This window comes from Protopterus annectens, chromosome 11.part0, assembly GCF_019279795.1.
Source record: "Protopterus annectens isolate FY-2018-M chromosome 11.part0, PAN1.0, whole genome shotgun sequence".
Lineage (NCBI taxonomy): Eukaryota > Metazoa > Chordata > Ceratodontiformes > Protopteridae > Protopterus > Protopterus annectens.
In genome coordinates, this window is record NC_056745.1 from 1,437,351,540 (window position 1) to 1,437,375,951 (window position 24,412).

Consider the following 24,412-nt stretch of genomic DNA (forward strand, 5'->3'; position numbering starts at 1 on the left):
AGAGATTTTTCACTCTCACAAAGCTCACTCCTTAAACTTGCAGAACAAAATATTTCCATTATCACAAATCAGACCCTATGCATTCCTTATCTGTCATACAAGCAGACCTCTCACTTATTCCTTGTAGGGAGGGGCCAACCAGGGCTATAAAGACATGAAGTGCATCTGAGGTAAGCCTATTTTTACTGAAACTGGTGAAGCAAGCAGTTGGCTTGTTTCACCTGTGGTCAGAGCAGTTTGGTGAGAGCAGCTCCACTGAGTCTAGGTTTGGATTGGTGGAGATAACGCCTGGGTGGAAAATGGCCCAGGTGGACTGAGCGCTACAACTTGAGTGTAATAGAAACAAGTAAAAGAGCTGCTGCTTCTTGTCATAATGAAATATGAATCTGTACTAACAATACATTCTAAGTGAATTTCAAATACTTAGTAGAGAGTGAATGACCAGGGAGCATTTCTGAGTAAAAATATGTGACCATGAACTTAAAATTGCTTGAACATTGTAGACGTGTGGATATATGAGGCTGAGTTTGGTCTTGGGCAAAAGAGTTGTGGGATCTATAGAAAGGGGGCAGAAGTTCAGTGCGTGATATACTTTTAAGTAAAACAGCAACAGTTCGACTTAGCACTAACAAAGTTTCAGTTTTTGCATTTGCAGTTACAGTTGGAGGTAGGCTGTGGTTGAAATAAAGCTATGATGGGGACATAGGATTGGTTATTGTTTACAAAAGGATAAAGGCTATGTTTGGTTGGCTGAGTTTGGTCTTGGGTAAAAGAGTTGTGGGATCTATAGAAAGGGGGCAGAAGTTCAGTGCGTGATATACTTTTAAGTAAAACAGTAACAGTTTGACTTAGCACTAACAAAGTTTCAGTTTTTGCATTTGCAGTTACAGTTGGAGGTAGGCTGTGGTTGAAATAAAGCTATGATGGGGACATATGATTGGTTATTGTTTACAGAAGGATAAAGGCTATGTTTCTATGTGTCTATTAAACCCAAATAATGAGCATAATTCACATAAAAGGCTTGTGTACCTGAGTTAAAAAATGCCATTTAGGTAGACCAAATGTGTAATGAATGAACCTGAACAATTACAACAGGGCTTTAATGTTTGCAAATTGCAGCAATGAAATTAGAAAAGTTGTGTTTTCTCTATGGATATTGGTGCTGGTTTCCACTATCTTGGACCCTCCAAAATATCTTACAGTATCAGTGTTAAAGGGGTGTGGCCATGTTTAATAATTGGATGGACAGTAGCTTGGTTGGCAACCCAGGTTCATGATGAGTTTAAATGCTTTATAAGATAATGATAGTGAAAGATAATGGGGCAGTATCCATCTTGTAGGCATGCATTTGCAGAGATGCAAAATACTTTATATCAGTGTGAGCCAAGATGGAGTTCTATTTTATTTTGCTTCATGCCAAGAAATGCAGCTTTAGTAGCAGCCTCAAAAAGGCTTAGAGTTCATAGCCTACATCAAAACATCTGTGCGTATATCATACCTGTCAACCAAAGGCCCCAACATAGGTACAGATTATAAATATTGGTCTTACAAAATTAGATAGCTGCTTGAATATTAGGATTTGTGTTAGCATGCATTGTCTGAGGGATATGGCATCTGAAACTCAAACATATTTCATTATTTAATTACTTCAGTTCTTAGTGATTTTCCAGAAGACCACAGATTTTATTTGGTAAAAGTCTGGACGTTCTGGAAAATATGGACAGTTCAGTGGTCTGACCTATATCTATAGCTGTATCTGAGCAGTATGACAGGATATTCTTGTGCAGGGCAGGAAAGGACTTTATATTTCTGAGAGCCGAGACAGACTTCATTTGTTTAATTTGAAAGGACTTTATATTTCTGAGAGCCGAGGCGGACTTAGTTTGTTTCATTTGAAAGGACTTTATCTTTCTGAGAGCCGAGATGGACTTAGTTTGTTTAATTTGAAAGGACTTGATATTTCTGAGAGCCGAGACGGACTTAGTTTGTTTCATTTGAAAGGACTTTATATTTCTGAGAGCTGAGATGGACTTTGTTTGTTTCATTGGAAAGGACTTTATATTTCTGAGAGCTGAGACTGACTTCGTTTGTTTCATTTGAAAGGACTTTATATTTCTGAGAGCCGAGATGGACTTCGTTTGTTTCATTTGAAAGGACTTTATATTTCTGAGAGCCGAGACGGACTTCGTTTGTTTCATTTGAAAGGACTTTATATTTCTGAGAGCTGAGATGGACTTCCTTTGTTTCATTTGAAAGGACTTTATATTTCTGAGAGCCGAGACTGACTTTGTTTGTTTAATTTGAAAGGACTTTATATTTCTGAGAGACGAGGCGGACTTTGTTTGTTTCATTTGAAAGGACTTTATCTTTCTGAGAGCCGAGATGGACTTCGTTTGTTTCATTTGGAAGGACTTTATATTTCTGAGAGCCGAGACGGACTTCGTTTGTTTCATTTGAAAGGACTTTATATTTCTGAGAGCCGAGACTGACTTTGTTTGTTTCATTTGAAAGGACTTTATATTTCTGAGAGCTGAGATGGACATAGTTTGTTTCATTTGAAAGAACTTTATATTTCTGAGAGCCGAGACGGACTTCATTTGTTTCATTTGAAAGGACTTTATATTTCTGAGAGCCGAGACGGACTTTGTTTGTTTCATTTGAAAGGACTTTATATTTCTGAGAGCTGAGATGGACTTCGTTTGTTTCATTTCAAAGGACTTTATATTTCTGACAGCTGAGACTGACTTTGTTTGTTTCATTTGAAAGGACTTTATGTTTCTGAGAGCCGAGACGGACTTCGTTTGTTTCATTTTGCTTTGTGCCAAAAGGGTAACAGAAATGCAATTTCAGCAGCAGCCTCAGAAGGGCTTGTAGTCAACAGGATGGATCAAAATATGTATATATATATATATATATATATATATATATATATATATATATATATATATATATATATATATATATATAGTCATGTTATTGTGCTTGTGTGATTAAAAAAGACATGCTATGAAAGAATATAAGTATGTATGCTGACAGTGGTGGGCTGTGAGGAAGAAGACATCAGCAGCAGCACTGCAGGTTGGATGTCCAGCAGCAGTAATGTACAATGCCATGCTGGATTAGATTTGGACATGTGGCAGGGGATATTTAAACTAAGTAACATGATGTTATAAATAATACAATTTTATATATATATATATATATATAGCAAACTGTGTCAGGATTAAAGACAAACTAGGGGGCCTGATAAGGATGGGGCCTTGAGGAACTCTACGACAAGGATGCTGGAGGCCCCATATCAGTTTTCTTATGGAGCCTTTATAACTGTAATGGCTGGGGTTGGGAATAGCAATTTGCACAGTAAAGAAGGACAGCCAGCAAGGGACAAAGGCAAAGAGAGATGGTAGAAACACATTGTGTTATGGTGAAACAAAAGATCTGGTTGGGCGTGTATGATGTTTTTGATCTATTCAACCAAAATGGGATTCAAAGAGTCTTGTAACAGAATCAGTCAGGCTCTCACAGTGCCCCAAGTGGGCTCATGGAAGTGAGCTGTATCCAGATACAGACCCAAAATCCAGGATAATTTTGTCACAGACTACCTTTATCTGAAGACTGTGACCATTGAAAAATACCTTGAACTTGGTGGCCCTAGTATTGGCTTATTTCTTTTCTATCAGGGACACTCAGTGTTTGAGGGGTTGTCAAGAATGATTTTCATATGATCAGAGGTGCAGATGACTAAAGACAGATGGCAAGTCTCCTACGTGGTTTAAGTACCACCCAAATAAACGTCTATTAGTAACAATTGATAGAGTGACCACTATCAGGACTATGAATGAGTCCGGATTGCTCAAGAAATCATGGCTGACATTTAGTGTCTCTAGAGGTATCGGCTAAGCTGTAGATTTCTAAAAGTTTCCTCCTGTTGTGGAGGCTTGCATCCAGCAGTATCTTTCTTCAAAAATGCAAGGGGTGGCCAGGTTTAGGCAGCATCTCAAGGTATAGTTGTGCATGGTAGCTTTCCTGACTTGTAAGTCAGAGGTAGGGGTTTGCTCTGGATAAAAGAAAGAGACATATCGCAAGATATGAGAGTACAAAGACCTGAGACTTCCACAGTGATGTGGGTCAAGTTTCAACAATATCTGGTACAGAATCTCAAAGTGCAGCATAAAGATGTTGCTGGAGTTATTTAAGGGGGATTATCATTACAGGAAGATCTGACAGCTTCTGGGTAGTCATGCATAGAGAGATAGAAAGAGAGATAGACAAAAAGAGAGTCAGAGAGATAGTATAGCTTGAGCAGTTCTAAAGATGTAAGGCTTATAGAGTGTTTCAAAGTACCCTTTATCATGCCAGTCCTAAGGTTTGTGCCGAGGAAGTTCTCCTCATGTAAGGCTTATAGAGTGTTTCAAAGTACCCCTTTATCATGCCAATCCTAAGGCTTGTGCTGAAGAAGTTCTCCTCATGTAAGGCTTATAGGGTGTTTCAAAGTACCCCTTTATCATACCAATCCTAAGGTTTGTGCTGAAGAAGTTCTCCTCATGTAAGGTTTATAGGGTGTTTCAAGGTACCCTTTTACCATGCCAATCCTAAGGTTTGTGCTGAAGACATTCTCCTCGTTATTTAGAGTGAGGTACCATCTATCATACCCCAAAGGATGGTCAGATAATGACACCAGAGAAAAAGAATCTTCAAAAGTAGAATATTCTCCTCTATGTGATACAATGTCACTAAAAATAAGGACTCAAGACACATGGTTAGCAAAGCTGAACATTGAATCAGCCTTTCACTTGCTCCTGATCTGACCACAGGACTGCAGCTGCTGGCCATGTGGCTGGAGACTGGCTATGCCAATGGGTGGTGGTGGCATGTTCCACTATTGAAAGGTTAAGCACAACATTACACCACACTTGGGGAAATAGCCAGATATAGCAGGAGAACAGTATATTATCAACACACTTTTTTTAATAATTGGAAAGAGTGCATAGAATCTTGCAGGGAGGCAATGAGGCAATTCAGCAAGTATGAAAGGGACTGCTGGGTTCATCAATCTGAGGACTTTTCTTGGAGCTGGAGGTCAGTATATAGAATCAGATGCTCAAATTAGAAGAGATCTTAAATCATTATAAGAAATGATGAGTGTATGTTAAACAAAGAAAATGTAATATAGAAGAGATTATGTTTTGCATTTTTGGCAACAGAGCCAGGTAGGACCTTCATGAGGTAATCAGTAGTCACATTAAGGTTAAGCATCAAAGGCACTGTAGGGTTAAACTTCTACTTAATACAATGGTTGAAATGAGGATCTGGCAGGAACTTCATGGTATACAGCTGGAGCAGAGATGGTGAAGTTCTGACATGGGAACAGTTCCACTGTCACTGACAGAGGGCGTGGGCACAATCTGGTGGCTTAGCATGGGGAGGAAAAATTGCCAAACAAAATAATTAGATTCCAGTTGGAAAACCAGGCAATAGTGTGGACACTATCAAAAAGAATATCAAAACCAGATAAGAAACAATGGTTGATGGCATTTGGTGTTGCAATGTTTGAATTTCAGTGTCCTACTGAAATGTCAGGACATGGAATGCAGAGTTCCAAAATACTCCACCAAAAAAAAAAAAAATATATATATATATATATATATATATATATATATATATATATATATATATATATATATATATATATATAGGACTTTTGATCAAAAAATCAAAAGTCCGAATCCATTATCACCGAACACACTTTAGTGAAAGCACTTTTCACCGAAAAAGCACTTTCGCTAAAGTGTGTTAAAAAAAAGAAGAAAAACAGTAAATTAACATTTATGCAGGGGGGGGCAAGTCCCTCTGCACCCCCCCATATGGGTGGTTGTGCCTCCCACACACACCCTACTTTATTATTCTCACTCTGAGATCGCACAGCAGTGGGGAAAAGGGAAAAATTCCCTTAACCGCATCATAGTACCACCTCCGCAACAGTCACTCCCCCACAACTCCCTCTACGTCCAGGCATACTTCCACGAAAGAGCTTCTTCTGTGAGAAGCACTTTTGTGTAAGTATGCCCGGCCCTTTCAGATTCGGTGAAATGGCCATTCGCCCATTAGTCCTAGACCCATATATATATATATATATATATATATATATATATATATATATATATATATATATATATTCTCTTCACAAGCTTGAAGTTTTAAAACTTCGAACTGCAGATAGTCAAGACCATAAGATTGAAGTTTTGATAAAGAAAAGGTGTCAATGTCAGAACCATACAGGTACATCTCATAGCTTTAAGCTTCTCCTTCCAAGCTAATGGTCTGGTGAAGCATTGGTTTGTTTAATGGGAGATGAATGAAAGTAAGGGAGAAAGGAAGATCCAAGACAGTCATTGGGTAAGACACCACTTCCCAGGCTTCTTCAGAATCTTCATTACATTACAAGTTACCAAGACTGTTTCTTGAGGTGCAATGAAAGTGAGTGAATTTTCATGTAGTGGGCCTGTGGGGGCCACCAACTTGTTGGTTGGAAGGACATTATCACTGTTTCACAGGACAAATGGTCATTTTTCTGGGTGACAACAAAAAATGTTAAAGCAAAAGTATTCAGTTGATGGCATCGAGAAGAAATGAACTTACTTTCTCAAGTAAGGAGGATAATTACTTTAATGACTGCAAACTGGGCGCCATAGTAGAAAACACATCTGACACAGATATCCTTCAGAAGGGTCTCACAGAAACGGATAACTGGTGCCAGAGCCATGGCCTAAAGTTAAATGCCAAAAAATGCATAGTCATACCCTTCGGGAAAAACAAGGTAGATATACAGATAGTAGTCTGTCATTCGACACCCATGTAGCTAAAGTAGTTAGGAAGACCTTCTACATTGCCCACCTTATCATGAAGGGATTCTCATCTAGATCAAGGGAGGTCATAGTCTCCCTATACTCATCACTCATCAGACCAATGATTGAGTACAATGCCCCATTCGGAATGTATCTGACCCGACACTTGCAGCAGCTGGAGAGGCCACAAAAGTTCCTCACCAAAAGGATAAAGGGTCTCAAACATCTGTCCTATGCTGCCCGACTGAAAGAACTCCAGCTCTATTCAGTCGCTTACCGCTTGCTCAGAGGTGACCTTTGCCTAACATACAAGGCCATGTCAAACCCAGATTTGATGAATATGCTTCACCTCAAAAATCTAGATCCGTCAGAGCCACAAGGGCGGAGACTTAAACCTCGACACGGCTATTAATAGGACGCTGGAGGGATAGATTCATCACCCAAAGACTCCCTATGCTGTGGAATAAAATCCCGGTATATGTGAGGCAGAGCACCTCGCTGGCCTTGTTCAAAAGAAATCTTGACCAATAGATGGGAGATCGCAGATATACCCCAGGGATTACCTCAGTGTCACTGCTCAACAGAGGCACAGCAAAATAATGGGTATAGTTCCCCATACTAAAGGGGTGGCGTAAGCCACAAAACTATGGGCTAGGCTTGTAAATGCCCTCGGGCAGATAGCCTAGTATGAACCTATGAACCTATGAACCTATGACTCTCACTAGGGTATCCAAAGTTTGCTACCCCATATTTACACCTCCATCAGTGCAGAGCTGAAAGATTCAGCAACTTCAGGCAATCCTTAAGAGAGCATTAATCTATATCTGGGTTAACCTGATGTGATTTTTGGATGGATAGAAGTATAAGCTTGGATGACCAGAGGAGCCTCAGCAGACTTTATGCAGACTATTCGCAGATAGGACTCTGTGTCTTATAAGAGGCACACCAGAGAATGAATATTAGGATGATGGAATTACTGCAGGCTGTTTGGTAGTTTGGCAGAAGACAGGAAGTATTAGCCACTAGGTGGACAACCGATCCTTGACTGTTAATCAAAATGCTTATATATATATGCCAGCCCTTTGCTGGTTTAATAACTGCAGGAGAAGGCTGATAACCAGCAGATAGCCATGGCTGAACAAACTCTATTTCCATCTGGATAATAGCTGATAAATATTGTCCCTTTTTCCCAGACCCTGTGCTGGTTGGTTGAAGTGAGATGATGGTCAGCAGGTAGACAGGCCAAAAAAGAACACCCATCTGTCTATCTCTCCATCTAACTATCTATCTATTTTAATAGAAAATATATGACTTCAGCCCATTGATAAGTTATTATATATATATATACATATATATTTTTTGAGGCCGTGGGGGGTAAGTTCCACAGAATCAATATCTTTACATAAATTTATACACTAAAACACTGAAATGTTTCAGATAAAATTAATGTTTACAAAAATTGTAGCCTAGAAACAGAGTTGTTTAACATATTGTTAAAACAGATTATGCTTTTGCATGATGGAACAGCTAATAACAAGACAATTTTCACATAATATTAGTTCTGTTTATGTAGATGAATTGCAGTAACACATACAGATATGGTAGCGGATAGATATGAGTTTTGTTTATATGCACATGGTGAAAGTGGAAAAGCAATCTATTGTTAGGAATTAAAAGCATTTATCAAAAGAAGATAGCTAAAGAATACAATGTAGCATACTGGAAGAGTAATTCCCATAAAGTTAGTGAAATTGAAAAAGCAGATGGGGGAGAGTGAAGGAAGGAAAAAAAAATTGAGTGGTGAAGCTGGGCTATATAAAGTAGATATAAGAAGGGATGAGAAACTGAAATATTCTCTGCATTAAGGGTTTTTCAAGGATGTTTCAAGGAATTTCTGATAGAATATGTTAAGAAGTTGAATATTTGAATTCCTTTCCACTTAACTTACATAATGCTGCAGCTATTTCAGACTATTTGCCCCACCCCATTAATCAGTTACTGATTCAGGATGCAAATTTATCTTGATGTATTTTGGTCATCTAGCTGCTTCTGTTCAAATGCACCAGACAGAATGAAACTCAATTCTTTTAAAAAGGAATAAAATACTTAAAAAAATATTTAACTCTATTGGTCTTCAGTTTCCTTCTATTTTAATCACTTTTACATTTGTTACCAAGAAAATAATTTAGAGTTTGGGCACACAGGAGAGATTAATTCCTGAATGAAAGGATGTTTGTGCTGGAATAATAACCTGTAAAACTTAGACTTGTGCTGCTACCTTGTGTCTGTTATAATGCCGAAAGGAAATATGTATACACCATGACAATTGTTATAAACTAAACTGAACTCCTAAAATAAGAAAAGTGGACGCATTCTTCAAAGGACATGACTTTGTTAGCTGCTTATGCTGTCACTTTTCAAATATATCTGCCATTTTATGTTTAAATTTATCTTAAAACTTTTTGTAAGAATGCATAATTTTCTGAATTGAATAGCCTGAACCATTCTTGGTTTATTTTTAGCACTGTTACACAAATCTGTTTCATCTCTGAAGGACGTCATTCCATATTCATGACCAGAGGAAAATCACGTAGAGCTCCTAATGACAAAAATCATTGAAAACGTGTGCTCTAGAAGAAATGCAGTCATCATCATTGCAGATTAATAATGCTAGTTATACATAGAGTTCTAGTGTGCCCTTTGAACTCCTGTGCATGCGGTCTTTATCAAACATCATAGTATGATATCAGGAAGTCTCTCTCGCATCCGTGCCTGTGTGATTCAAACAGATGACAGTGTTACTTGCCTGAGAAAACATTGGAGATCAGCATCAGATTGATTTTTCGACACTGGGTTATTCAGCGCCATCACTATTGTTCCTATATTAAAACATAAGGCCACACTTTCACTAAGAGAAACCTGATTTATGAAGAAAAATACAATGCAAACAAATAAAGGATTTTGAAAGGGAAGCTAATTAGAAATTACAGACATGCCATCAAATGTTAGATTATGACCACATGGTTAGTAAATGGCAGGCATGCAAGAGATGTTCAAGGACAGGAACACTGAAAACTGACCACAACTGAGGTGGAAGATGACATGTAAATATAGTCTACATGCTTAAAGGCTTACTACCCACTACAAGATAACAGAGCTTTGTAAAAGAACCACATGAACATGAAAAAACTGTAACCAGTGTCTGACACATGGAAATATGATGACCTGTGCTGTACTCAAAAAGGAAAGACGAACCAGCGTAATTCTATAAGTCCGATGTCCCTATTGAAGAAGCAGCAGAAAATGAGAAGGACATCAAGGAAATGTGGATTTTGTTTACTTAGGTCAGTAGAAGAATGTGAAGCATGGAGAATATCAGAAAAAAAAGTACTTTGACTGGGGTCTGGATAAGCAATGGTATAGTTAAGGAATGGAAAGAGGCTGTTCGTTGGAATGAAAATAACACAAGTTGTTTATTCAATATACAGTACATCACAGGTTTTGATATTGCAGCTCTCACTTACATATTATATTGTGTGTATATTGTTTAAAATCAAGAAAGAAAGAAAGAAAGAAAGAAAGAAAGAAAGAAAGAAAGAAAGAAAGAAAGAAAGAAAGAAAAAGAAAGAAAGAAAATGTGAAGTTTCTGTTTGTGCTGATTTCAAATGCTACCCAGGACACTGTTCCAAGCCTGATAAGGCCATAGAGGAGATGACCTCAGAGTTAAGTCATGTGAGGGGTTTATATATTGTGCAGACTGGAAATTTTTGAAACTTGATTTCTAAAACTAATATTCAAAGCTGTCAGTAACAACAGACTACAACTATGTGATACATATATGCATATAGGTTTGTATTTTTTTACTGAAAAATATGTTAGTACTTGGCTGTATGCTATATTAGGCTTGATAGATATGTATACAAGATCAAAATAAATACTGCAATTATATATACGCATCCACTGACTTTTTTTCTCCTAGTTACTGTACACAATTAACAGCAATGCCTGGTTGGTAAGTACAGAGAATTCCATTCTTAAGATAAAAGCTAGGCTCTTCTAGCTTTCAAAATACAGTATGCAGCAGAGAATGGACAACTGTTTTCACCACTTTTGCAGATATCATGTGACCCACCAAGCTTACACTATATATACCACTGGTCATGTTTCTACTAGATTTTGACTATACTTTTTAAATGGTGAAATCAGAATATCAAAGAAAACTTAAATCTGGAATTTTGGAAATGATGCATTATAAAATTAAATTGATGCCACAATAAGAAAATCTCTTGCAAGTGGTGTATTCTTAAGCGACAACAGACCATTTATCCGAGACTCACCATAAATCAATATTTTGTGTGTTGCAAATGTGTAAGAATGTACAGTTGGCTAAAATCACACATTTATATGACATATGGAATTGTTCTTTACCCAACGTACAGCAACCCGAAAGTTAAATTAAATACAAAGGACACTTGGGATGAAGACCCCTGTCTGGGTGATGTTAGTTTCATAGTTTCATAGTTTCATAGTATAGTACTAGGCTATCTGCCCTGGGGCATTTGTAAGTCTAGCCATAGTGATGTGGCTTTTGCCACCCCATGAAATGGTACAAAAATGTACAGAATAAATCTAGAATACTGTGCCTCTGTCTAGTAGTGACACAATGAAGGTCCCCTTATATAATAGAATTAGTTTACTGTGCCCCTGTCTAGCAGTGACACAGATGTGACCCCTGGGGTAAACTTACGATCTCCCATCCACTCATCAAGATTTCTCTTGAAGAGAGTCAGTGAGGGGCTCTGCCTAATACAAACTGGGATCCTGTTCCAAAGCAATGGAATCCTCTGGGTTATGAATCTATCCCTCCAGCATGTCCTATTCATACTTGTGCCGAGGTTTAAGTCTTTAGCTCTCGTGGTCCTGATGGATTTGGAGTTTTTGAGGTGGAGCATGTCCATCAGATCCTGATTGGACATGGCCTTGTACGTCAGGCAGAGATCACCTCTGAGCAGGCGGTATGCTACTGAATAGAGCTGAAGTTTCTTTAGTCTGGCAGAATAAGACATATGTTGGAGACCCTTGATCCTTTTGGTGAGGTACTTTTGTGGTCTCTCCAGCTGTTGCAAATGCTGGGTGAGGTACATACCAAATGGGGCATTGTACTCAATCATGGGTTTGATGAGGGAGGAATATAGGGGTACAATGACATCCTTGGATCTGGATGTGAATCCCTTCATGATGAGGTGTGCAAGGTAGAATGTTTTTCTAACCACTTTGGCAACGTGGGTGTCAAATGAGAGGTCGCTGTCTACTTGGGTCCCTAGGTCTCTGATTACTTTTTCCGTACTCAGTGGTTTGCTGTCTATGTGATAATTTGTGGGTACTTTGTTTTTTCCAAAAGGGATGACTATACATTTTTTGGCATTTAGTTTAAGGCTGTGACTACGGCACCAGTTGTCCGTTTCAGTGAGGCCTTTTTGTAGGATGTGTGTGTCTGCTGGTGTATCGACTATGGTGCCTAGTTTGCAGTCATCTGCAAACTTTGTCAGCCACAGCCCTCCCATGTTTGCTTTAACATCTGAGAAATAAATGCTGAACAAGAGGGGTCCCAGGACAGATCCCTGTGGGACACCACTTGTGACTGGCTTTGAGTCTGACATTGCTCCAGCAATTTTAACTTTATGGGTTCTGTCCTTTAGCCAGTTTGCAACCCATCTAGTGACATAAGGGTTTACTTTAGCTTATCTATGATGCCTGAGTGGGGTATTGTGTCGAAGGCCTTAGCCAAGTCCAGGTATGCTGTATGGACTGCTTTGCCCTCATCAATGGCTCTAGTGACTGTTTCGAAAAAGTCAACCAGGTTTAAAAGGCAGGATCTGCCCTTTACAAAGACGAACTGGGTGGGGTCAAGTGTCTGTAGGTCCCTATGTCTCTGTTTATGAGTTCCATAATGATTCTTTCCATAGCTTTGCAGACCAGGCTAGTTAAGCTTATGGGGCGGTAGTTTCCAGGGTCTGTTGAGGCACCCCCCTTGTGGAGTGGGACCACTGTTGCTGTACGCCAGTGTTCAGGTACATATCCCGAAGTAAGGCTAAGGTTAAATAGCATTTTTATGTGTGGGTTTAGCTCCTCTTGGAGTTCACGTAACACGCACCCCGGGATACCGTCAGGTCCCATTGATGCTGTGTTTTTTGCTTTGTTTAGGGCGGTTCTCACTTGGACATCTGAGATGACAGGAGATTACATTCAGCTGGGATAAGTATTTCTTCTTTGGGGGTGAAGGAGGGAGAAATTTGCACTGAACCTGTCAGCCAGAATGTTGGCAATATCTGTGGGTTCAGTGTATTTTTGTTGTTGTGAACCAACTCTGAGCATATCTGAGGGTTTCCTACCAGGTTTCTAACATAGCTGAAGAAGGCTTTGTGGTTATCTTTAGTGTCCTTAGCGATTTTTCTCTCAAAGTTTGCCTTGGATGTTTTTATGAGAGAACGTACTTTTCTGCTAATGTTGATCAGAGATGTCTTCCCTTCATGGGATTTCGCTCTGACGTGCAGTAGCTTCCTTCTTTTGTTATACAATTTGTTTATGGCTGAGGTCCACCAGACAGGACGCTTACATTTGGCGGAGAGGGACTTGGATTTGTTTGGGATTGCATGATTCATGCATTCTTGGAGATGTCCATAGAAAGGGGGAGTTGCTTCCAACAAAAACCCAAGTTAGTTTGGTTTTAAAGTTTGATCATCTGTTATCACTCAAATATGGAATTCAACTTAATGATCCACTAATAAACATCCTAGGCAGAAGATACGCTATAAAGATGATATTCCATCCTATAACTAGTGTGTTGAATCTCATCACAAATATGCATGCTTGTCTCTCTGTCCCTCTGTCTGTTTTTCTATCTTCCACTTTCACATAATGAAGGATGTCTGTGCTAGAAACTGCTAATTAAAATGTTTTGCAATCATGAATGGAAAAAATGAAGAGAGTTTTATGAAGGTATATGTAATGGGTCTACTTTGAAACTTCGAAGCCCATATAAATGGACATCATTTACCCAAGACGAAAATCACAGAAACTGAAATTCCTGAATGGCAACATTTTCCCAGGGTAAGTTAACACTTACCCAGACATGCCTTTTTCTCCATTGTAGTGCGATCCTGGAGTTGATATATATAGTTGGGGGGTGGACGAGTAGTCCCCCCCCCATCTAGATGGGTTTTACTTACTTTGGTTTGTATTTCGTGTAAGTTTGGGCAAGTGTTTACATACACTGGGTAAACTTCACTGTTCAGGAACTTCAGTTTTTGTTTTGGGAATATGATGTTTGGTTATATGGGCTTTCATGTTTCAAAGTAGATGCATATATAATATATCCTTACTGGATGTAGGATATGGCATTGAATCATAGTCCATAAAGCACCATCTCAAACAATCAGTTCCACAGAAGCCAGGGTGTAGCTAAGCATACCCACTGTACTCAAGTGAATACATTTTTCAAAGCGTATCTTAAAAACTTTGTGGCTCAAACAGCACCGAATGTTTATAACTTTGTAAATTAGTGTCTACTATATACTGCTATACAAATAATTCTTATATAAGAAGAATGCACATCTAAACCTAGACTTTATATAGCTATAATTAACAACAATTGCACATAGTGTATCATCTTCTGAAGTGTACGGGGCAGTATTTTGAGACCTGAGTACATTTTTTAACTGATAGAAGGTTGGTGGGGGAGGGGGGGCATAATGTAATGATGTCAGAGTACAAAATATACATTTCTGGCTACACCCCTGCTCAGAAGCACCATTCTCCAGTTGCAATAAGATTTGGTGAAATTCCCTAGCTCTAACTTATTACAGTTTGTCTGTAAGGTGAATTTTAATTTTATTGAAGCAGAAAACAGAAATATTATTTTGGTAAAAGTTACTTTGTCTTCATTTTGCTTGGAACCTCTTTTACTGACAAAAACACTTCCTTATGGCAATTTACCTGTATCTGATTATCTGTCATCTATTGGTATTTAAGTGTGAATAACTGCTTTACCTTTAGATGACTGTATGTCACCTAAGACTCAAAAAGAGCACTCATTCATCATCATTAATTAAGGATCAGAATTTCAACTTGTAGATGGTCTTTGTGCATTATTCAGAAAAGGCAAGCAGCTATGAAAATAGGATTACTTTACAACTCTTTTACAGGCTGCAAGTTGGTTAGACCAGCAGGAAAATTCATTAAAAAAATTAAGGTATCTAGCTCCCTAACAGTCCTTTTTAGGATTGGTATTTTTAAATTTGCCCCTTTTCTCCTCAACAAGGAGAAAGGGGTTGGATAAGCAGGACCCACAACCTCAAGTGGTCTGTAGAATTTGCACTCCTTTTGGCAGTGCTCTGCAGTTTATGGAAAACTATTTTTCTTAAGCAAGACTGACTACTTTATGTCCAGAAACATGATTGTTTGCATTCCTGGCTATAGAAATCCTTACCAGGACCTTTATTAAATCATTTTACATGACCGTTACAATTTATTATTAGGTGCTATAAGACTAAATGGTCAATTATGGTCACTTTTTATATCTAACCCAATATTCCACAATGTCATACTTTCTAAATGTAATAAAGTCAAAAGACTAATTCAGTGCCTAGAAAACATTAGCACATCTTCTTTTTGTATTAGAATTGCTATTTGGCATTCTGCTTTCCATTTTTAATTTATACGAGTCAAGACAAGACAACCTCATTCCTTACCTGATGGAGATTTAAGGGTTGCATTGCTATAGCTGAGTTTTAATGTAGATAATTTCATATTTCTTGCCAAATCCAGTTCTCAAACAATACCCAACCAACTCAACTGATTCATCATTAGTTATCCTCACAAATATTCCAGAAATGAATTCCAAATCCAACCTTATCCTATGCAAGAACTTTGGCATATGCATAACAAAATCCGGGATGATCATACCTGTTTAACTACTTATTTTCCAGACATAGTACAGTAAGCTCTCAGTTAACTGCCACCCATGGAGATTGGTAGATGCCGGATAACTGCAGTTTCCGGTTGCTTGAGAGTTACTATTAAAAATAGGCTGACTAATACTGTACTTTATACTATTTGTTTGGTTTGATGTGTTCTCAGGGTGTGGAGAGAAGGAATTTATTATCTTCCTTTCTAAAACTCTAAAAACATAAGGTATGTTTCGGTGTGGGGGGGGGGGCAGAAAGTGCAACACATAAGAATTGTACTGTATTTCTTCGATTTTTTTTTGCTGGTTGTTTGAGAGTTCTGTTTCCTTGAGTTCCAGTTAACTGAGAGTTTACTGTAGTTGCCACAGAATCCTGGATAAAAAAATATGTGATACTGAAATCACTTTTCCTGGATATAATCAGGCTGGATAGAGAAAATAAAAGAGCAAGCAGAGTTGCTTTTCTGTACAAAAACTAACTCAGTCATGTACTTTCCTCAAGAAATACTTAAATTTGACAATGCTGAACTGCTTGCAACACTCCTCAAAATAAATCCCAGAACATCAGTTTGTATCTCTGCCATTTATGTTCCATCTAGTTCCAACATCACCACAGCAGCAAACATCCTTTATTGGGTATCCCACAACATTCACCATGAAAGTATAATCCTAGCTAAGCTTGACATAAATTGGTAATCTATAAACAATTAGTCCCCTATGAAAGCTATTAACCTGTACAGCTTTACCAAACTCATCTGAACCACAAGAATTAATAAGAAAACTGACAGGCACTCAGCCCTGGACTGGATTATCTTAAACAAACCTAATAACCTAAATAGTGCACTTATGTAGTAAAAAGTTACCAAACCAAAACAAACAAATCAGACACAGCCAAATATGCAACACTACAAAATCCAATAAATAAATCTTTGTGACTTGTTTAGGACAGTACAACTGGAACATAATAAAACTAAGACACTTGATGTTGCAGTCTCCCTCTTTAACATCTTCCTACAAACCCTGAATAATCTAACTTCAATACATAAAAGTTAGAGTTAAATCCAATCCAGCACTTTGGCTAACCAAGGAAAAAAAAACATGCTCATAACAAACAATGTATAGAACAACTGGTACAAAATAGATTTCAAGCCTCATTTCAGACATTTAGATACCTTAGAAACCTTACAAACCACCACACCAAACCTGATAAACAAAACTTTCGCACCTTTCCTACAGAAAGGCCTCACTAAGATCAATGACTGGTGTTGAAACTATAGCCTTAAGGTTAATGCCAAAAAATGCGTCATCATCCCTTTGGGAAAATTAAGTTCATACTAACTACCACATTGATGGGAGCCCACTGACCACTAAAGGAGTTATAACCAATTTGGGGACGTAGGTTGACAGTAACCTCTCCTTTGACCACCACATTGCCAGTGTGGTCAGAAAGTCCTTTTATGTGGCACATAGGTTCATAGGTTCATAGGTAGTTACTAGGCTATTGGCTCAAGGGCCTAAGTAAGCCTAGCCAACAAGGTTCCCTGGCTTACGCCACCCAAGAAAGTTAATTTCCTGTACTCCTGTCGAGCAGAGCCACAGAAGTGATCTCTGGGGTGTATTTCCTATTTCCCATCCACTTATTAAGATTTTTCTTGAAGAGTGCTAATGAGGAACTTTGCTTGATATAGATGGGTAGCTTATTCCAAAGTATAGGAAGTCTCTCATTACCATGGGTTTTGCATCCAGGAAGAAAGAGGTGATCATCTATCTCTACTCTTCCCTCATTAGGCCAGTCATCGAGTAATTTGCCCCATTTGGCATGTATCTCACTAGACACATGCAAAAGCTGGAAAGTCCACAAAAGTACCTCACAAAGAGGATCCCAGGCCTTAAACACATGCCCTATATGGGCAGAGTAAAAAAACTCCAGCTATTCTCCGTCTCAAATCGTCTACTGGCAGGCGATCTCTGCTTGACTTACAAAGCCATGTCTGACCCAGCTCTGTTAGAAATGGTACATCTACACAAATCCCAATCCCTCTGCATCACATGCTCCAGAGACCTCAACCTTATTACCACAATCAACAGAACATGCTGGAGGGACAGGTTCATAACCCAGAGACTGCCCGTGCTCTGGAATAGACTTCCCATACATGTCAAGCAGAGCACCTCACTGGCCCTCTTCAAGAGAAATCTTGATGAGTGGATGAGAAATAGAAAGTTCAGCCTGGGATCACTCCAGTGGCTCTACTTGATAGAGGCACTGAGAACTAACATTGAGCAGCACAATGCCAGGGCACTTCTATGGGCTAGGCTTGTAAAAGCTCCAGGGCCATTAGCCTAGTACACACCTATGAACCTATGAACCTTCAACTTAAAAACCAAAACAACTCAAAACGTTTCTGGTCAACCCTAAATAAACTCTTATACCCAGGACAAACCTCTACTCCCTCCCCAACAAGTAGCAATGCCAGTGACCCATCCCCTCAAAATTTAAGTCCTACTTCATTCAAACAATATGGTCCTTAACCAACTATAAAACTAGCACACCCCTCACATTACCCTGCACTAATCCTAACCATCCACTACTATTTGACTTTAGTTCTGTACCCACTTCCATGATTAAAAAGGTTCTAATGAAGCTAAAACCAACCTCATTATTCCTCAACCAACTGACAGCTGACTACCTACAATGGTACCTCTCATCCTCTTTGTGTAAGAAATCTGGGCAAAGCCTGCCATAATGGGGGGCAAAGGCCTAAAAATAGGGATACATTTTAATTATTGCTCTTATAAACTTATAAAGTTGCTAGAATAACAGGATTTGTATTAGCATGCATTTTTCTGAAGGATATGAAGTCTGAAACTGAAATGCAGATGAGTGACTTTATTCTTAGACCATCTCAGTGATTGGTCAAAAAACACAATTTTTATAAGGAACAGACCAAAAATATGAGGCAAGAATGTGGACATTCTTCAAAAATCTGTACAGTTGAGAGGTATACAACTTGCTGCTGATGCTACATCCCTTCCAGTTTCTATTCTAATACATAGGTCTATATCAGAAAAACGCATCGCACCTGTTCGGAAACAATCCTACATTACACCAGTGTGCAAAGGAGGCCCATCAACAGATTTCAATAGCTACAGGCCAATTGCTATCCTATCACTACTGTCAAAAATTCTAGAGAAATGTATCCACCCTCAACTCTTGCACCATTTTATCTCTAATAACCTCTCTAACACCCAGCATGGTTTCAAACCTGACCATAGCACAACTGTACTCATACATTTCACAAATACAATAAACCAATATAGAAATGACAGCAAACTAGTGTCTACTCTAGTCTTATAACTATCAAAGGTATTTGATACCATGTCACATGAAAACCATCTCTTATAACTTGCATCTATTAGCCTCTCCCATCCCTCCCCCTCATGGTTCATTATCTACCTCAATTAAAGGGAACATGCTCTCAAATGGGAACAAGTCCCTTCTTCTTTTCTACCAGTAACCATAGGAGTCCCACAGGGATCCATACATGGACTCCTGCCCTTCAACATCTTGATTCCAACACCCACCCAGCAGATATAGTACAATACTCCAATGACTCAGTTTAATATGTGCAGCCTCCTTTTTACCTGAACACCAAGGAATCATCCAAACCTCTTTCTCAGCAGTGAAAGTTTGGCAAAAAATTATACAACTTACTATTTAATTCCAACAAGACAACATTGGTGCTTTTCACCCAAAAAAACATACCTTAACCAAAAGCAATCCTTTACTGTAACCTCTGCCAACAACTCCAAAATTGAAATAGCATCCTATACCCAAAAAAATCTTCTAGGCATAATTATAGATGACAAACTCAGGTGTGACCATGAGAAACTAGGATCCTTCTACAGGACTAAGGCATACCTTACAAATGAAGCCTCACCCAACCTACTTCCATCCCTCTTATATGCCTCCCCCACCCTCATTAACCTTAACATCACACAAAAAAACAAAACTAGCATCATGTTATAACAAGATAGCAACATTTTCTACCATTCTGTTATGTAAAGTACACCATTGTCAAGCCCTAAAACAGGCCAAATGGCTAGAATTCTCCAACCTCCTAACCTACACTCAGCTGATTAGTGCATTTAAATTTATCCACCACCCAAAAAAATATTCACCACTGAGCAATAGCTACTACATACAAACACATCACTAAACTCTGCATGCAAATTCACACCGTGTCTCAAGGCTCTGGAACACCATCCCTACCCAAGTGACACTAGTAGATGAAATCCCAAACTTTAAAGCACTGCTCAAACGGTATCACAACCACTCCTTGTTTTACTCCTGTTTTTCCCCTGGGTAACAAGGGCATCACAGACTCCATTCGTTCCCTTTTTACTATTCTATCCCCTACTAATATCCTTTCTTGTTACCACATTTCTACCTATAGCAAAGTTATGCTTTTAAAATAACTCACATTTATTTCTGCCAAATTTCATCCTAGATGTCTTAATTATTTCCTTGACATAACTCACTCCTCTTTCTTTGTGCCAAAGCTCAGTCTATATTTGTCTTTATTACCTCTTTAAAATAACTCTCTCCACTTTAATAACACAAACTGCATATCTCCCCACCTATTAGAACGCCTCTTACATCTCTCTGTTTCAACATATTCTTTAAATGTAATTCTCCACTTAAATTTTATCCATATTGCCATTAAGAATAGTTCATTCAAGCCTAACACAAAACATATTTCTCTTACACCCAGTGAGGTAATAATGTACTGTTGATGTAAAATTTGTAACATTTATGAGTGATGCTATATGTCCTCTTTATGTATAAATGTACACTGAATTTCACTGACAATCTGCTGAAATCTGCCATGTTATTCCTTTATAAAAATACCATATTACTTCAAAAAAATCTATATTATAAAAAATATACCACTATTATGTAACCTAAGATAGACTTTGTTATTGTTTATGAAACATGGTTAAAGAACAATGACTGGAAACCAGTTCTGTCAGGGTATAAATGTTTTTACTGTAACAGACATTCTAATAAAAAAATCAGATAAAGGTGTTATGACTGGGATTCAAGATAGTTATAAGACCTGTGATTATTACATGGTCAGTGATAACACCAGTGGCATGGATTGTATAACTGTGACAATAAAGACAACGTTGGAACATATAACAATTGTTAGAGTATATAGACCACCAAAGTCAAGTGCTGATGACCTACAGGAAGTCAAACATTTCTTGAATGAGACACAGGAAGGAAGAATAATATTAACTGGTGACTTAAATTTACCAGAAACAGACTGGAAAATATTGATTCAAGAAAATTTGTAAGGAAATTATTCACAGTGGGCAGGATTCACGAAGCCTCCGTGTAAGAGATACAAGGCTTACACGGAGGCTGCAGTTAAACAGTGTGACATCAGCATGTCATGCATATGCATGAGGGCATGCTGAATCACACCGAAGGCTAACACGGTCCGTGGAAGATAGTAGGGGGCGTGTCCGTAGGCCGAGCCCTGCAAGCGGACACGCCCCCAGAAGAGTAATATTGGCCAAAGTAAACACCCACGACAGAGGCCATGGAAATGTGAATAAACACAACACAACACATGCCCCCACAGACTATGAACATAAAATATATAAATGAACACGTTATATATATATATTTTTTTGAATCGTAAAGATGTTTGCCCGTGAGTGCGCTCGTTTGCGCGGGCGTGCCCGTAGCTTAGCCACAGTTAGCAGTCAGTGGAAAAGGATATAAGAAGTAAATATGCAAAGTAAGCCAAGAAGCAATAGTGTAGTGGTAGAGACGTCAGCTGAAGAGCAGGCATTCATGGTTCGAGCCCCCACAACACCAATTTTTATTTTTAGTAAAATAAGCATGAAACAAGTCCCTGACAAACATGTACACATATAAAATCATAGTTCATGTAAAATGTAATAAAATAGTCCAGTTATTTTGAAGAAACGTAAGATAACAAAATAATAAAAAATGCCAGATGTGTCTATAGCTGAGCAACAGTTTAACAAGGTGAGTGCATCTGTCCGTAGGTGAGCAGTGGTTTAACAGGTGCAAAATGAGTGCCCATAGGTGAGCAGTGGTTTAACATGCTGAAACTGTGTGCCCCTAGCTGAGCTGAGCGTAATATGCGTGCTGACAGCCAAATAACGCGTAAACCAGCGTAACCCATTTGCGCGGAGCTGCGCACCGCGCCAACAAGCTAACCAACGGGCAATGTTGAGCAAGCCGTATCAAAACTGCCTTTACACAGACACACCCCCAGCCTGTCTAGACAGTCATAAAAAATAAAAAGCAGTGGCCAGGTTCGAACCCAGGATACTATGCACCATAGTCAAGGTACTGAACCACTAAGCCATGACAGCAGTCCCTATAAATGCAGTAATAGCAAATATATAGGAATGAATGCAAAGTGGAGCATGACAAAGCAGGTTTTGTGAAGTTGATACAATTCCAAATTGGCCAATCACAGATATGTGCGGGAAAAACGGCATATATAAGCCCCATAGGCGGGAATACACAGCATAAACAATTGTAGAACTGACTTGCAGCCAGAATGTCAGGAGTAGGTGAGGGTAGTTGCTTTCGAGCACAGAGGTGGGGCGTTGAGGAGTCCAGATACATGGTCTGGCTCCTAGTCCACAATCATGAGGCCCAACTCATGCAGGGCCAGGTCCTGTGGGGAGCATATAGGGCTGAGGCGTGGGACCGGTTGGCTCATGATCTCACCAGTGCCACAGGGATTCCAAGGACTGGTGAGCAGGTTCGTCACCACCATGCAGACCTGAAGAGACGCAAGCAGGACCAATTGAACCTTTGGATCCAGGAGGCCCGGCAAATGCCCAACGCCCCACTACTGAGTAAGTTACATTTAATTATGTATGTAAGAATTTAAACTAGCTGATATTATGGAGATGTGTATTCCAATATTACTTCATTTATATTACAGCTGCAGGTGTCCGTTCTGCAAACCGCAGAGCCTATGGCGATAGGCTGGTGTGGTTGCACCACCAGGCAGGTCAGTAATCCACTCCCAGTAACTGTAAAGAAATATAAAAGTATGACAGTTAGCAAAAGAGTGCAGTGTAGTCTCTAAGTAATAGAATGTGCAAGTAACAGTGTAAGAGTGTTTGCAAGTATTGCTTGATTACAAAAGTGTGTTGCAGTCTGTAATCCAAACAGAAAAATGAAAATGTCTGAAATAAAGTCTGAAATAAAGATGCCCCACCTGTAATATAATAGTACACAACCTGCAGCAGGCTGAAAAGTACAGCTGCAGAAGATGAGCAAATCACATGTGTGAAATATACCCCTGTTGAAATACTGAAACATGACAGAAGTGAGACTGCTGGAAAGGATTGTAATATCTACAGGTAAAACATGCCAATAAAGCCTAGAAGTAAGTACCATCCTGAATAGTAAAATGAAAATAAAGTGAGAGAGTGTGAGAAAGAGTTATGAATCCACCAAGAAAGTAGTAATAACCCCCGAATAAAGTATACTGCAGTCAGTACAGAATGAAATGAATGTGAGAAGCAGAACCAAACAGCGAAATGTGTTCAAAGTGTTGCTGCAGCTGGAATGTGTATCCCAAAATCTGGATATGTTGCTCTCAGTCTGCAATATGCAGATAGTATGATTGTCTGACATACCAAACATCCACAGTTGTCTATAGCTATATAAAGCAAATATAGCAGGATGATGTAGCTGAACAAAGCCAGATATGAATGTGTATGAAGAACAATAAAATGTAGATTGATGTAGCAGTAACAGTCCTATCACCAAATTGAAGTAGTTATCATATAGGAAACTGTAGTTAGAACAGTAGTGTGTATATATCTGTAGCTATTAGAAATGTACAGCATATGCATTGGTATTTGAAGGTGTTAATATTATTTTCTTCACCCCACCCTATAACCACATATAACCCATTCCACGTGTAAATGGTATGTGCAATCACAATTAACACCCCTGGACATTTGTCCTGTTGGGTCATAAATATTTGCATGTCCATTGATGCATCTGCCCTGTTCATACATCCAAACCTGATGGCCTGTTGCCATCAATCAACCCTGCATGTTGTTGGACTGTGTATTGCTGTTCAAATTATGCATGTGTTATCCTCGCTGTTCAATGGTGTGAATATCTGGGTGTTTGGTTAATGGGAATACTAATGCATGCTGTTACAACTAATTGTGAATGGTATTATATGTTACTAACCCAAACTGTCATGACATAATGCAAAACATAGGATGACAGGGAAGGCGGGTTCCAGCGGACCCACCTCTCCCACCTCAGCTGGCAAGTGCACCTGGCACTAGTGCCGAGTCTGGACCCTCCTCCGGTCGCCCTGTGCCACCTGTGGGTGGAAGTACTGCAGGGAATGGGGCTCGTCCCCCCTCTGCAAGTGTGGCCGGAGGAGAACCACCACTCACCCTCCTTAGCATCCGGACTGTGGTGCATAGGGAGATCCAGGACTCTGTTCTTGGGCCCCTACGCCAGCTTGAGGCACAGATGGCACAACTTACGGGCATGCCTCTTGCCCGGCCTACA